At 42.1% G+C, this 11647-nt stretch overlaps 1 non-coding gene across 1 annotated transcript; it reads right to left on the bottom strand.

The window, feature by feature from the left end:
• Positions 1–9599: 9599 nt before the first annotated feature.
• Positions 9600–9718, bottom strand: LOC145418651 (5S ribosomal RNA). The gene has a single exon (XR_013900718.1). It is a non-coding gene; the product is annotated as a 5S ribosomal RNA (ribosomal RNA).
• Positions 9719–11647: the final 1929 nt, after the last annotated feature.

Here is an 11647-nt window from a genome sequence, read left to right as displayed (position 1 = left end):
GTACCCTAACCAGCAGCAGTATCAGCCACGCAACCGACCGTCGGGACAAACTTTTTCACCACCAGCTCAAAAGAGGCAGGAAGTGAACGCAGCCTTCATTCCTCAGCAGCAGCACGGTGGTCACGTCCCTACCAGTATGGGTACTCCCCCACAGTTCACTAGTCCCACAGTGACAGTGAACCCCCCTCCACAGATGGCCAATGTTCCATCTTCCCAATATAATTCACAAGGCACAATGTTTGCCGCATCAATTCAGCAGCCTCATAAGTGGCTAGCTGCTTCCTCCACAGGCCCTCCCACAGGTGACAGTACCTTCCTTGTTCAGCCAGGGTTTGTGGGAGGCATTCCTGTGAAGGTCCTGAGAGACAATGGTTCCTCAAGTTGCTCAGTCAAGCAGAGTCTACAGTAGTTCGGCCTGAGCAGTATACAGGTCGACAGATCCATGCAAGCCTTATTGATGGATCAGTGAGATTGTTCCCTGAGGCATGTATCCAGGTGGCATCTCCATTTTATACTGGTACGACACTTGCAGTTGTCATGCCAGAACCTTTATTTGAACTCATCATCGGCAACATTCAATGGAGTCAAGGATAGTTGCTCCGATGACGCTACTCAGACTTCGGCTGCTGCAGTAACACGAGCCATGGCTGAGGCTCCAGACTGTGTCACCCCAGTGATCATTGAATCGCCGCAAGATCTGATGTGTAGTCAACTTGTTGTACAAGAACAACATTCTGACCCGACACTTGCTGCTGTGCGGAACAAACAAAAGGGTCGAGTGATTAAGTATTCACGGGGAGGTTGAGCCAAGTTCCTTCGCAAGACAAGGACGGCTCTACCGTGAGTCACGAACACCCGAGGGCGAGGTTCGACTGCAGTTTGTCGTTCCCGCCAAGTACCGCCTAGCAGTGTTTCAATGGGGTCATTGTTCAGCCTCAGGAGGTCACATGGGCAAAAGGAAGACCCAGGGCCGTATCCGAGCTGACTTTTTCTGGCCAGGGATGGGACGGGACATAGATAGTTTTGTCCGTTCCTGCAGTGTGTGCCAAAGTATCACCACTAATCAGGGACATGCCCTTCCTGTGCCATTTGTAACCACACCCGTAATCTCTGAGACAGTTGAGAGACAGGGTAGTGGTGAAGTGGGTGCAGACCTGACGTCTCGCCCATTGGCCCCACAGGACACATTATGTCCAGGGCCTGTACATACATATTATGTACCATAAGTTAAGGGGGAAGTTGAGAGGCGACTCGAGGCTATGGAAGACCCAAGTTTGCATAAGGATTCTCAGCTCCCCGATACTAATATAAGTACTGTAGGTTAAGGCACAGGTTGAGGACCCGTGTGCAGTTCGAGGCTATGGAAGACCCGAGTTTGCACAAGGATTCTCAACTTGCCGACCATAATCGTGTACTATAATTAATGGCGACCTCGAATGTACGAAGCTTAGGCTGTCACTTGTATTTTTCAGCCAGAGCGTATTTTTCGTAGCATGTACTGATTGCTAGGCAGAGAGAGTAATTGTAACATAATAAAATTTTGTCTCATTGACACTTTTGATGCTCCACCTCAATTGGTTTTGCAGGTTCAGCAATGGGTGTAGCAGTTTTGCTGTGCAGGCCAGCTGATCGTCTGCCGCATGCTGCCGCCTCTTCTCCTCTGCCTTCGTCGTAGTCATATTATTATTGTGTCATTTTACACATAGGTACAGTCACACTGCAACTGTCACACCTACACCGTGTATTACATACATCACACTACACAACAATTAGTTGTCAGTGTAAATGTAGCGACTTTTCGCTCAGTTTGACCTGAGTACAGGATTTTCACCGTCGTCACGGAGTTTTTCCCTCAAGCTTGCTTCTATTAACGTAAATACGAGGTTTTTTCGCTCACTGGCGACTGCGACTTTCTCCTGTAGCAGGATAGCACACACACCACAGTGTGAATCTTGTGTGAATGACTTAGGATGTGTACCTATATATATATATTCCACAAATTTTTTCCCATAAGGAAAAAATTTAATTTTGTAGGGGCGTAATGTCACGAATCAAGTTCGCGACATTTCCCTTTTGTGAGAAGCCACGAACTATTAGTGGAAAACTCACTGTGTATCGCTCAGTTAACCGTTTCTCTCTCCATTTCGGGGTATAGCTTTCAAAACATTCGTCACTGTTTTCAAAAGTGACCAATTAAATGCACGTCACTAAGTGCTGTACTTAGCGATACAATTGTTTCTTTATTGTTCGCCCCTGCTCACTCGACCGTTAGAATAATGCGGCCTACTGCTCCCTTTTTGTTCCCACGACTTATGCAGTCGCGTGTTTGTTGTGACGGAGAAAGGTCCTGTGCTCAAGAAGTGTGAAAGGTCAGCTAGCACCCAAGCTCCACTAGTACAGTTGGCCAGTACTCCCACCCCCCGGGTGATACACAGCATTCATCGACCGGTATTTCCTTTTTGTAATCATAGTCTTAAGAGCTTAGTTAAGGTGTTTTTTCCTAGGCGTAAGTATTTAGCTTTTGTGTGAGTGAGTGAGTGCGTCTCATTGATTTGATTTGAAATGTAAGGTTAAATTTATTTTTGTAATCAATAAATTTAACAGTTCTTTTTCTTGAGCTTAATGTAAACTCTTGTTTCATTTCTCCATAATTAAGCTTATTTCCCACATAGCTCCTAGCTTCCATAGACGTTTTACTATTCATAACTGGTACTTAGACCAGTCTTGTTGTATTAACTTAAAATCCGTTGTGCCATAGGAGTTAAGCATCAGCAAGGACCTGATTATTATTAGTAGTAGTATTAGTTATTTATTGTCAGGGGTGAAGTAACTTTCTCCAGTGGCTAACAGTACAGTAATTCAGCAATTGTGAGTAATTAGTCTCTGCTGTGTACTGTTGAGAAAGTTTATAATTTCTCGTTCTTAGAGAATCGTTGCTCGATTTAGCAAGACAATCATTGTCCCTGCTCTTTCATACTATTGAATATTATCAATTAAATAATATTTAAGCTTTTATTTTAAAAACATTGATATATTTTAAAAACCCCGTGACACCTACCAGTCCTCTCTCACTTCAGGAATACTAGCAAGCATAAGAATATAAGCATACGATGTGAAATATTAGGCAGACTTTTGCTCATAACTGTACTTTTATTTTTTTGTATCGATAAAGAAACTGCCAGGAATTATTAGAACTGTTTTAATTACACCGACACTCGAGATGCAAGCCATCATATCGCCTCTGAACAGTTTATACTGTACTGTCTCAACTGTCTCTATAGTGTTTGTAAACTGTATCCAACTCTACAGTACACTGCCTCTATCTGCAAGGTGCCTCGACTGTCTCTAAACTATCTAAAAACTGTTTCCATCACTTGGCTGCTCTTACCTGTCATCATACTGTCCCCATCTCTCTCTCTCTCTCTCTCTCTCCAGGCTTTCACGGTACATTGGAAAGGAATGTCTTATAAATGAACAAACATGCTTAAGTAACCATGCTTGCTCACTTTCGCACTCGCTGGCATTCTCCCTCCGTCACTTGCTCATATTGCCTTCTCTCACCCGCTTATTTCCTCACTCACTGTCTCACCGGCCTACCTTCTCACTTTTCCCCCTCAGTTGCTTATTTTCTCAGTTCCAAATTTGTTTACTTTCTCGCTCCCTCATCGCTCACTCTCTCCCCCTCTCACTACGTTCCTCACTGACTCCAGCAGTTCACACTTTCTCCCTCGCTTACTATTGTTCAAATACAAATGAGTTTTTCTGTTTGTAACTTCTCCATCCCTATATTTATTTTTTCTTCTTTCCCTCCTTCTTCAGTGCTCTTACTTTACAACTCTAACCATCTGCGGTTTTATTTTTTGCCTCCTCCCCCCCCCCTCTCTCTCAATAGCTTCGTCCCAGCCTACCATGCCTCCTCCCATCTTGAAGGAAATGTTACAAGGATAGAATATGTTGGATGGTGGTAATACAATAATGCAGAATATGCTATTTACTTTGATGAGACCCTTGTCATTAGGGAAGACAAGTGATCGTGGGCCCTTCGGGCTCCTCGCACTTGCTCCTGCGGAGAGCTCTCGCGCTGCTATATTATAGTTATAGCTATGGGCAAAAAAATCTACGGAGATCCTATGCCGGGCACCGGGAGAGGCTTTTTTTGGTCAAAATGTGATCGCTCATTAAATATAGTAAAAGTATTTCAATCGTGATGGGACAAAGTTTTCTCACAAAGGCTAATTTTTTGCGATTTTTGTGCCAATTTTGGTGCGATTTGAATGTGTAGTTTCGGCTGCCCAAAATACACACACAAACACACACACGGCTGGTGCTATAGTATACTAGATGAGAGAGAGAGAGAGAGAGAGAGAGAGAGAGAGAGAGAGAGAGAGAGAAATGAAATGACAAAGGATGTGAGAAGAAATAAGAAGAAAAGAGAAGAAACGAGATGAGAAGAGGGTACAAGAGAAGAGAAGGAAAGAGAAATGAGACAGGAGGAGAGAAAAGAGCAAGAGGAGAGAAGGAAAGAGAAGGGAGGAGAGGAGAAGAAAAGAGAAGGGAGGAGAGGAGAAGGAAGAGGAGAACAGAGGAAAAGGGAAGAGAAGAGACCCGAATGGAGAAATGAAGAAGAAAAAAGGGACCAGAGATGAAAAAAGAACAAGCCAAGAGAAGTGAAGGAAAGAGAGACCAGAAAGGAAAAAAAGAACAAGAAATGAGAAAGGAATAGAAAAGAGACCAGAGAGGAGAAAAGAACAAGAGAAGAGAGGAGAAGAAAAGGGAAAAGAAGAAATGAGAAGGGAAGAAAAGAGAAGGGAAGAAAAGGGAAGGGAAGAAAAGAGAAGAAAAGAGGTAACTGAAAGGGGGATGGGAATGGACGGGAAAATAAAGGGAATGGCAAATAAAGGAAGTGAATGGGAGAACATGGAAAGAAAATAGGTAAATGAGAGAGAGAAATTAAGTGAGTGATTGGAAGAATGTGAGAAAATAGTCCAAGAGGATAGTGTATGTAGGACATACAACAGAAAGGGAGTGAGGGAGAAGGTGATGAAAAGGAAACAAAGAGGAAAAATGAGACAAGGAGAGAATGGAGTGGAGAGAAGAGGAAAAATAAAGACGAGTTTAGACGGGAACACACAGAACAAAACAGAAGAGGGAAGGTGAAAGGAAAGAACAGAAGGATGTAAAAAGCATGTGACAAAGTGAGCGAAAGGAAAAGCAAGTGAGCGAGAGAAAGGAGGACCATAACGGTGAACAAATATTAGAGGAAGAGTGATGGAGAAGGTGATGAACAGAAAGCGAGGCAACGTAAAACATGGACTGGACATAATGATGAAAGAGAAAGCAGGAGACATGAGTGGAAAGGTGAGGTGGGGAGAGTGGAGAAGAGGTGGGGGAGAGTGGAGAAGAGGTGAGGAGGGTGAAGTGGCGAAGTGAGGAGAACGGAGAAGAGGTGTGTAGGATTAATAATGTTCTGTTTATTTATCCACTTGCTGATCATATCGTTTATTACCAGTTAACCAATCAATCTGTCTAACCCATCACTCTATCTGCTGGGACATTTATCTATTTACCCATTTAATATGCACGAATGTACAGTATGTATGCATGTATGTATGTATGTTTGTATGGACGGATGGATGGATGGACAGATGTTTGCTTCCTTGCATGTATGAATGCATGTGTATACTTACGTAGTTATGAATGCATTTATGTACATTACGCATGTATGTATGCATGTAAGTACGTATGTTTTTAAAATTTAAGTTAACGACCAACTGTTACCATCAGTGATGTCAACCACGCAATGATAAAGTTATCCAGGTAAACTGTCAAATGGTGAATATGAACCCTTTTGTAGCCTAATGCCAGAAATAAGCAGATTCTCAACAGCTGCTAAGGCAGTGTTGCAGACAAACATTAATACGTTGTCCAAAAACGTAATATATTCATGCTGCCTCAGAACGATTTTAGCGGACATAGGCGAGAGTTTTGGACCTGCGGGGGTCAGCGATAACCCTCATTCACCCTGCCACTACCTGGGGCTTTCCTGAGCTGAACACAATCGTTAGGCGCTACCATGAACCAAACAGGAAGGCTGCCAAGGTAGAAACAGATAAAGCTCTAGCATACTGCTTGATCACCCACGGCATCAGTGATTACCTATACATTGTATTCATTATATCTACAGACTCTTACGGTATCTGAACAGGAATACTGAGGAATGCCGCGATGCAAATAATATGTAAAATTTGTCTTAAGACCCAAAAATATAACAAAAGTTTACGAAGATCTTTCACTAAGCGGGTATTACACTACGATATTTCAGTTTATTATTATTATTATTATTATTATTATTATTACTACTACTACTACCTTGTGGCGTCAGTCATTACGTGTACGAGGCTGTGACATGGTTATTAGTTTGTATGGAAGACAAGGCAAAGAAAACGTAGAATCTTACCAGGTTCCTTGTTCCTTCAGCCAATGCAAATCTAACCTATCACCTGCCTGACGTAACTGAGATTTGTTTTGGCAGGAAGTCTAAAGCAGTGTAATAGTTATCAATGCAAGAGTTTGCTGACACCTGTTAATATTTACAGTACAAGGCTATGCATTCTCGCAAATTTTGTAATCCATTATTCCGAACTTTACCTGAATTAAATTGCACAAACACATGAAAGAACAATATAAAAACACTGATTCTCCCACATTAATAGCTTGTCTACTTTAGGTTCCAAACTATAACGTTATATGCCAAACTATATCATCCAAGCTAACAAGTATTGCAATGTCAACATTCCAGACTGATATAATGAATGGGTCAGTGCAACAAAACTAACCCACCAAACCTATGATTCAAAATAATCTTGGCCTACCATAAGAACTGACTTGTGTCTATGCAATGGTTTGGTGTTTGCTGTCCTAATACACTTTACTAGGCATTCCTACACATTAGCTCATCTCACCTGCCCTATTAAACCTTACCTGCAGTATACTGGACAATTTACCTACAATGCTATATTACCTTACTTTGTACACATTTTTACCCAAAATTAACGCATCATGTTGGACAACCAATGCTATTGTTTTGTCATAAAAGTTTTAATTTTGAAAGATCTGCTAACAAAACTATCTAACCTATGAATCAAAATTATCCTTGGCTTGCAAATAAAACTAAATTTTAGGTATGCAATAGTTTCCTGCAAAATGTCACAATGTACAATACTTGTGGTAAATACAGCAAGTATGATTATTTATATGAAAATAAACAAAAGTTAGGGTGTGGTAATATGCACTGTTTCATTAGTCAACATTACTAGTTTCGTATGTTACTTCCATTACATATTCTCTCTCTCTCTCTCTCTCTCTCTCTCTCAGCTGCTCTACAGCTTTCAGTCGTCAGCAGATTTAAGGTCCAAACAGCTCGTGTAATCCAGAAAAGGAACTTATCACCATTAAGAATGACATCCATCAGTATCATCATCTTCGCTATCATCTTCATTATCATCATCACCACTATCATCATCATCATCATCACCATCATCATCATCAGCAGCAGCAGCGCCAAAAACTTCCCCTCCCCCTCCCCCTCCTCCTCCTCCTCCTCCTCATCATCATCATCATGTTAATCCTATATCTCACCTAAGAGAAAATATCTACAGTTACTAAATAAAAACACTGTCATGGCCGCAGAATGGTCTCCCAGGACAAAAATGATCTGAACTACAGCATCCTGGCCTCGGCCCTCCCGTGTTTACATGCTGGCAAACAACACTTTTAAAATACCGGTATACGGTTTTCTTATTATCTTTTTTTATGCAAGGAAGAAGGACCCAAAGGCTAGGGGCCTGCAAATTGCTCCCTTCAAGAAAAAACAAGATAACATGTAAAGAAGCTGACCGTCAGCTTACCTTCTTAATTTATGTAGCTTTAATTGTTCACTTTATTGCTCATGAGCCTCAGAGCCCCCTTAATTGACGTGTGTGTGTGTGTGTGTGTGTGTGTGTGTGTAGTAGACGTGACTTAAGTAGAACTGCGTTTCCCCGACAGATAAACTTGTCATGGAGAATAGGATGGAGAAGGGGGAAGGGGAAGGGAGGGGTGAGGCAACGGGTGAATTGGAAGAGGGACGGGTAGGGTAAGCGAGAAGGGGAAGGATGAAAGATAACGGGGAAAACAATAAGGTGGACAGGGTGAATAGAAGAGGAAAGGGGAAGGGTGAATAGAAGCAGACAGGAAGACCAGGGGGAGGGGGAGGTGGAGAAGGACGAGGAGGAAGAATGAGTAGGATGGGTTAGTGAAGGGGACAGGGATGAGGGAGAGAGAGGAAGATGGGGAGAAGGGGTTATCAGTGTGGGGGGACTGTGAATTGGTTCATTAATACCTGTCAAACTCTCTGTACTAGTTCTCACTTTCTTCCCACCTTCCTTCCTTCCTTCCACTCATTCATCCTTTATTCTACGAGTACTTTTAATTTGTTTATCCTGTACTGCCCCACAAAGAGCGTAAGGACCTAAGGCTAGGCTACTCAGTCCAGACATTTATGATGTGTGACCAGTTTGTTATCGTTAAGTGACATCATGTGCGCAGTAAAACCCAACTATTCCGTGGATTTATACCATATACGCCACATCCGTCTTTAGAGTCCTAACCCACTAAGCAATCAGGCGTCCAATGCTTAGGGTCAGCAATAACCAGAAACCAACTGTCCTGTCACTCACTAAAATCATCTAAAGCCAATACTACATCCAGTGAGTGGATGGTAGCCGCCCTAACCTATCATCTTCCGTAGGTTCCTCTCGAACTCCCTCCACCCTCAAATCTTTCCCCCATCCCTCATCCTTCATTCATATATACTATACCCTTCCATTACTGGTCCAATTACTCCCCCTCCCTCCCCCTTTCTCTCTCCCAAGGGTCCCATTTTCTCACCAAACCATCTCATCCATCCATTCTCCTTCTCTTCATTCCTCTTTCTCACTTCCAAGAACTCAAAGTCAGGTCCATTATTCTCTCTCTCTCTTTCTCTCTCTCTCTCTCTCTCTCTCTCTCTCTCTCTCTCTCTCTCTCTCTCATGCTGACATCTACAGGTAACGCTTATCACCTACATAGTAAAATTTATTGTTCCATAAATAATGCACAAAAAAATGTACACAAAAAATATGTGATTTTATGATGAAATCGGGGAAAAATTTTTCTCTCTCTCTCTCTCTAATACTTTTGTTGGTCAGTTTGTACTCCCAGGGTGTCCATTAACCCCTTAAATCCAATGACGTAGTTTTCATCATAATCAAGCCATTACATACGTGTTTAGTCAACCCTAAGATGCACCTGTAGTAGTGAACGAGTTAACTGACGCTGCACCTAACTCCTGTTCGAAATGTCTCCCGAAACTGAATGAAAAGTCTGGAGATCACAATAATAAATAACTAATAATAATAATACCGGTAATAACAATAATAATAATAATAATAATTAATAATAATATCATTCATTCATTGCCAGACGTCATGTATCCCAGACGGGGTGGCCAAGGGCTTAGAGTTAACTGTTTTACAGGGAGGGGCACTAATCCTCCACCAACCCCACTTGACACGTAGGGATGCCAACAGCATCTGGTGTTCCCAGGCGGTCACCCATCCAAGTACTAACCAGACCCAACGTTGCTTAACTTCGCTGATCGGACGGGAAGCGGTGTACTCAACGTGGTATGGCCGTTGGCCATAATAATAATAATAATAATAATAAAATAATAATAATAATAACAATAACAATAATAATAATAATAATAATAATAATAATAATAAATGTATAGCAGCCAGTGCTGCGGCCAAGAAAACCTGTCACCTGTGCCAATACAGTGTCAGCAGGTATCCAGGTCAGGTCATGTGGCCGAGAACGTGTGGCAAACTTCACACCATTGCAATATATTAAACACCCACCCAACTAAAGCACTGATAAACATTATACATTAACCCCTTCAGCACGTGGAAAGCCCTTTATATCTTATTTGATTAACACCAAATGATCATACAACTTAGGACAGACCCTTCAAGCTAAAGAGGTGAAAAATAAACATCAGTACTTACCCACCTTGTAGTCACCTGGGCGTCTGAGCCGTTTTCTTCCTTTGCCATATAACATGTTAGGGTGACAGGCTGAACCGGTTCTTCTGAGGATTACCAGAAGAAGCGTGCATCTGAAAAGAAAATAATTACAACGACAGGAACATGGATAGAGACAGGGACAGACAGTGAAAGAAACTGGCATAACAAACAAGAACATATACAAAGAGAGTGGCGCAGATAGAGATAGAGACAGGGAGAAACCAAAACACTGACAAGGGCGGGGACAGGAATATAAGCAGACAGGGAGAGGACCAGAGTGAACAGGCACATGTATGGACAAGAATATACACAGGAACAGACAAGGACAGGGACAGGGACAGGAACAGACAAACACTGACAAGGGCGGGGACAGGAATATAAGCAGACAGGGAGAGGACCAGAGTGAACAGGCACATGTATGGACAAGAATATACACAGGAACAGACAAGGACAGGGACAGGGACAGGGACAGACAAACACTGACAGACAAAGACCAAGACAGGGACCGGAATATTAAAAGGAACAAGTAAAGACAGGGACTGACAGGAAGAAGGAAAAAAGGGTCAGGGACAAAAGCAAGGAAAGACAAAAACAAGTACCGAATCATCAACAGCCAGGGACGGGAACTGGGAGGGGCAAGGACAGGGACAAACAGAAACAAGGACAGACGACTACAGAGAAGACAGAGCCAGGAACAGACAGGGACAGCAGCAGGGCCAGGTACCCCTTCTCTCACCTGGCCTCTTTTTATCGGTAAATAAAAAGGTGGGATAAAGTACAAAATAATCGTGACCGTCTTACAAAGTGGTTTTACAGGAACCCTTTGTCTGTGTGTGTGTGTGTGTGTGTGTGTGTGTGTGTGTGTGTGTGTGTGTGTGTGTGTGTGTGTGTGTTTTACACTTAACAAGGCAAATAGTCCACTGAACCAGAATAGGGTGAAATGTGCTCGTCTGACGCCAGCTGTATCTGGCCTAAACCTTTTTTCCTCTGCATTAATGACATACACGTATTGCCAGATTTGTATAACCTGTTCTGCAGTCTTAAGAAATTCCAAATGAGATAAGCTTTCATGCATATTATTCTGCCTCATTTTCGTTTTCATGCTTTCTTTTTTTTTTTAAGTTAATGCAAATACACAATGTTTATGTTTGTACATAACCTGTGATGCGCTCTTCACAAATTTCAAAGTCGGTTTGTTTTCGTAATTATATTTTTTTTTTTTTTTTTTTTTTTTTTTTTTTTTTTTTTTTACCTGCTCAACCTCCTCACGCTATTTTTACCACAGTAATAATGGAATGCACAAGAAGCGTATCCTGCTGGACCAACTAAATGAAGGCACGGCTTTTTTTTTTTTTTTTTTAATCCTTGTTCCGGGCCAGTAACTGGAAACATCCGGGTGTAAAAATCCATAATAAGATGCACTGGGGAGGAAATGATGAAAGTATAAAAAGATTTTTTCTCTCTTTACTGGGTGCCATAAACGGACGTCTTTCAGTGGTGGCACCAATATTTTGAAGAGAAGAAGAAGAGGAAGAAGAAGAAAA

This window comes from Coenobita brevimanus, chromosome 115, assembly GCF_032717465.1.
Source record: "Coenobita brevimanus isolate Jiangsu-jjx chromosome 115, ASM3271746v2, whole genome shotgun sequence".
Classification (NCBI taxonomy): domain Eukaryota; kingdom Metazoa; phylum Arthropoda; class Malacostraca; order Decapoda; family Coenobitidae; genus Coenobita; species Coenobita brevimanus.
Note: the sequence above shows the minus strand (reverse complement) of the source record. Positions and strands in the feature narration are given on the sequence as shown.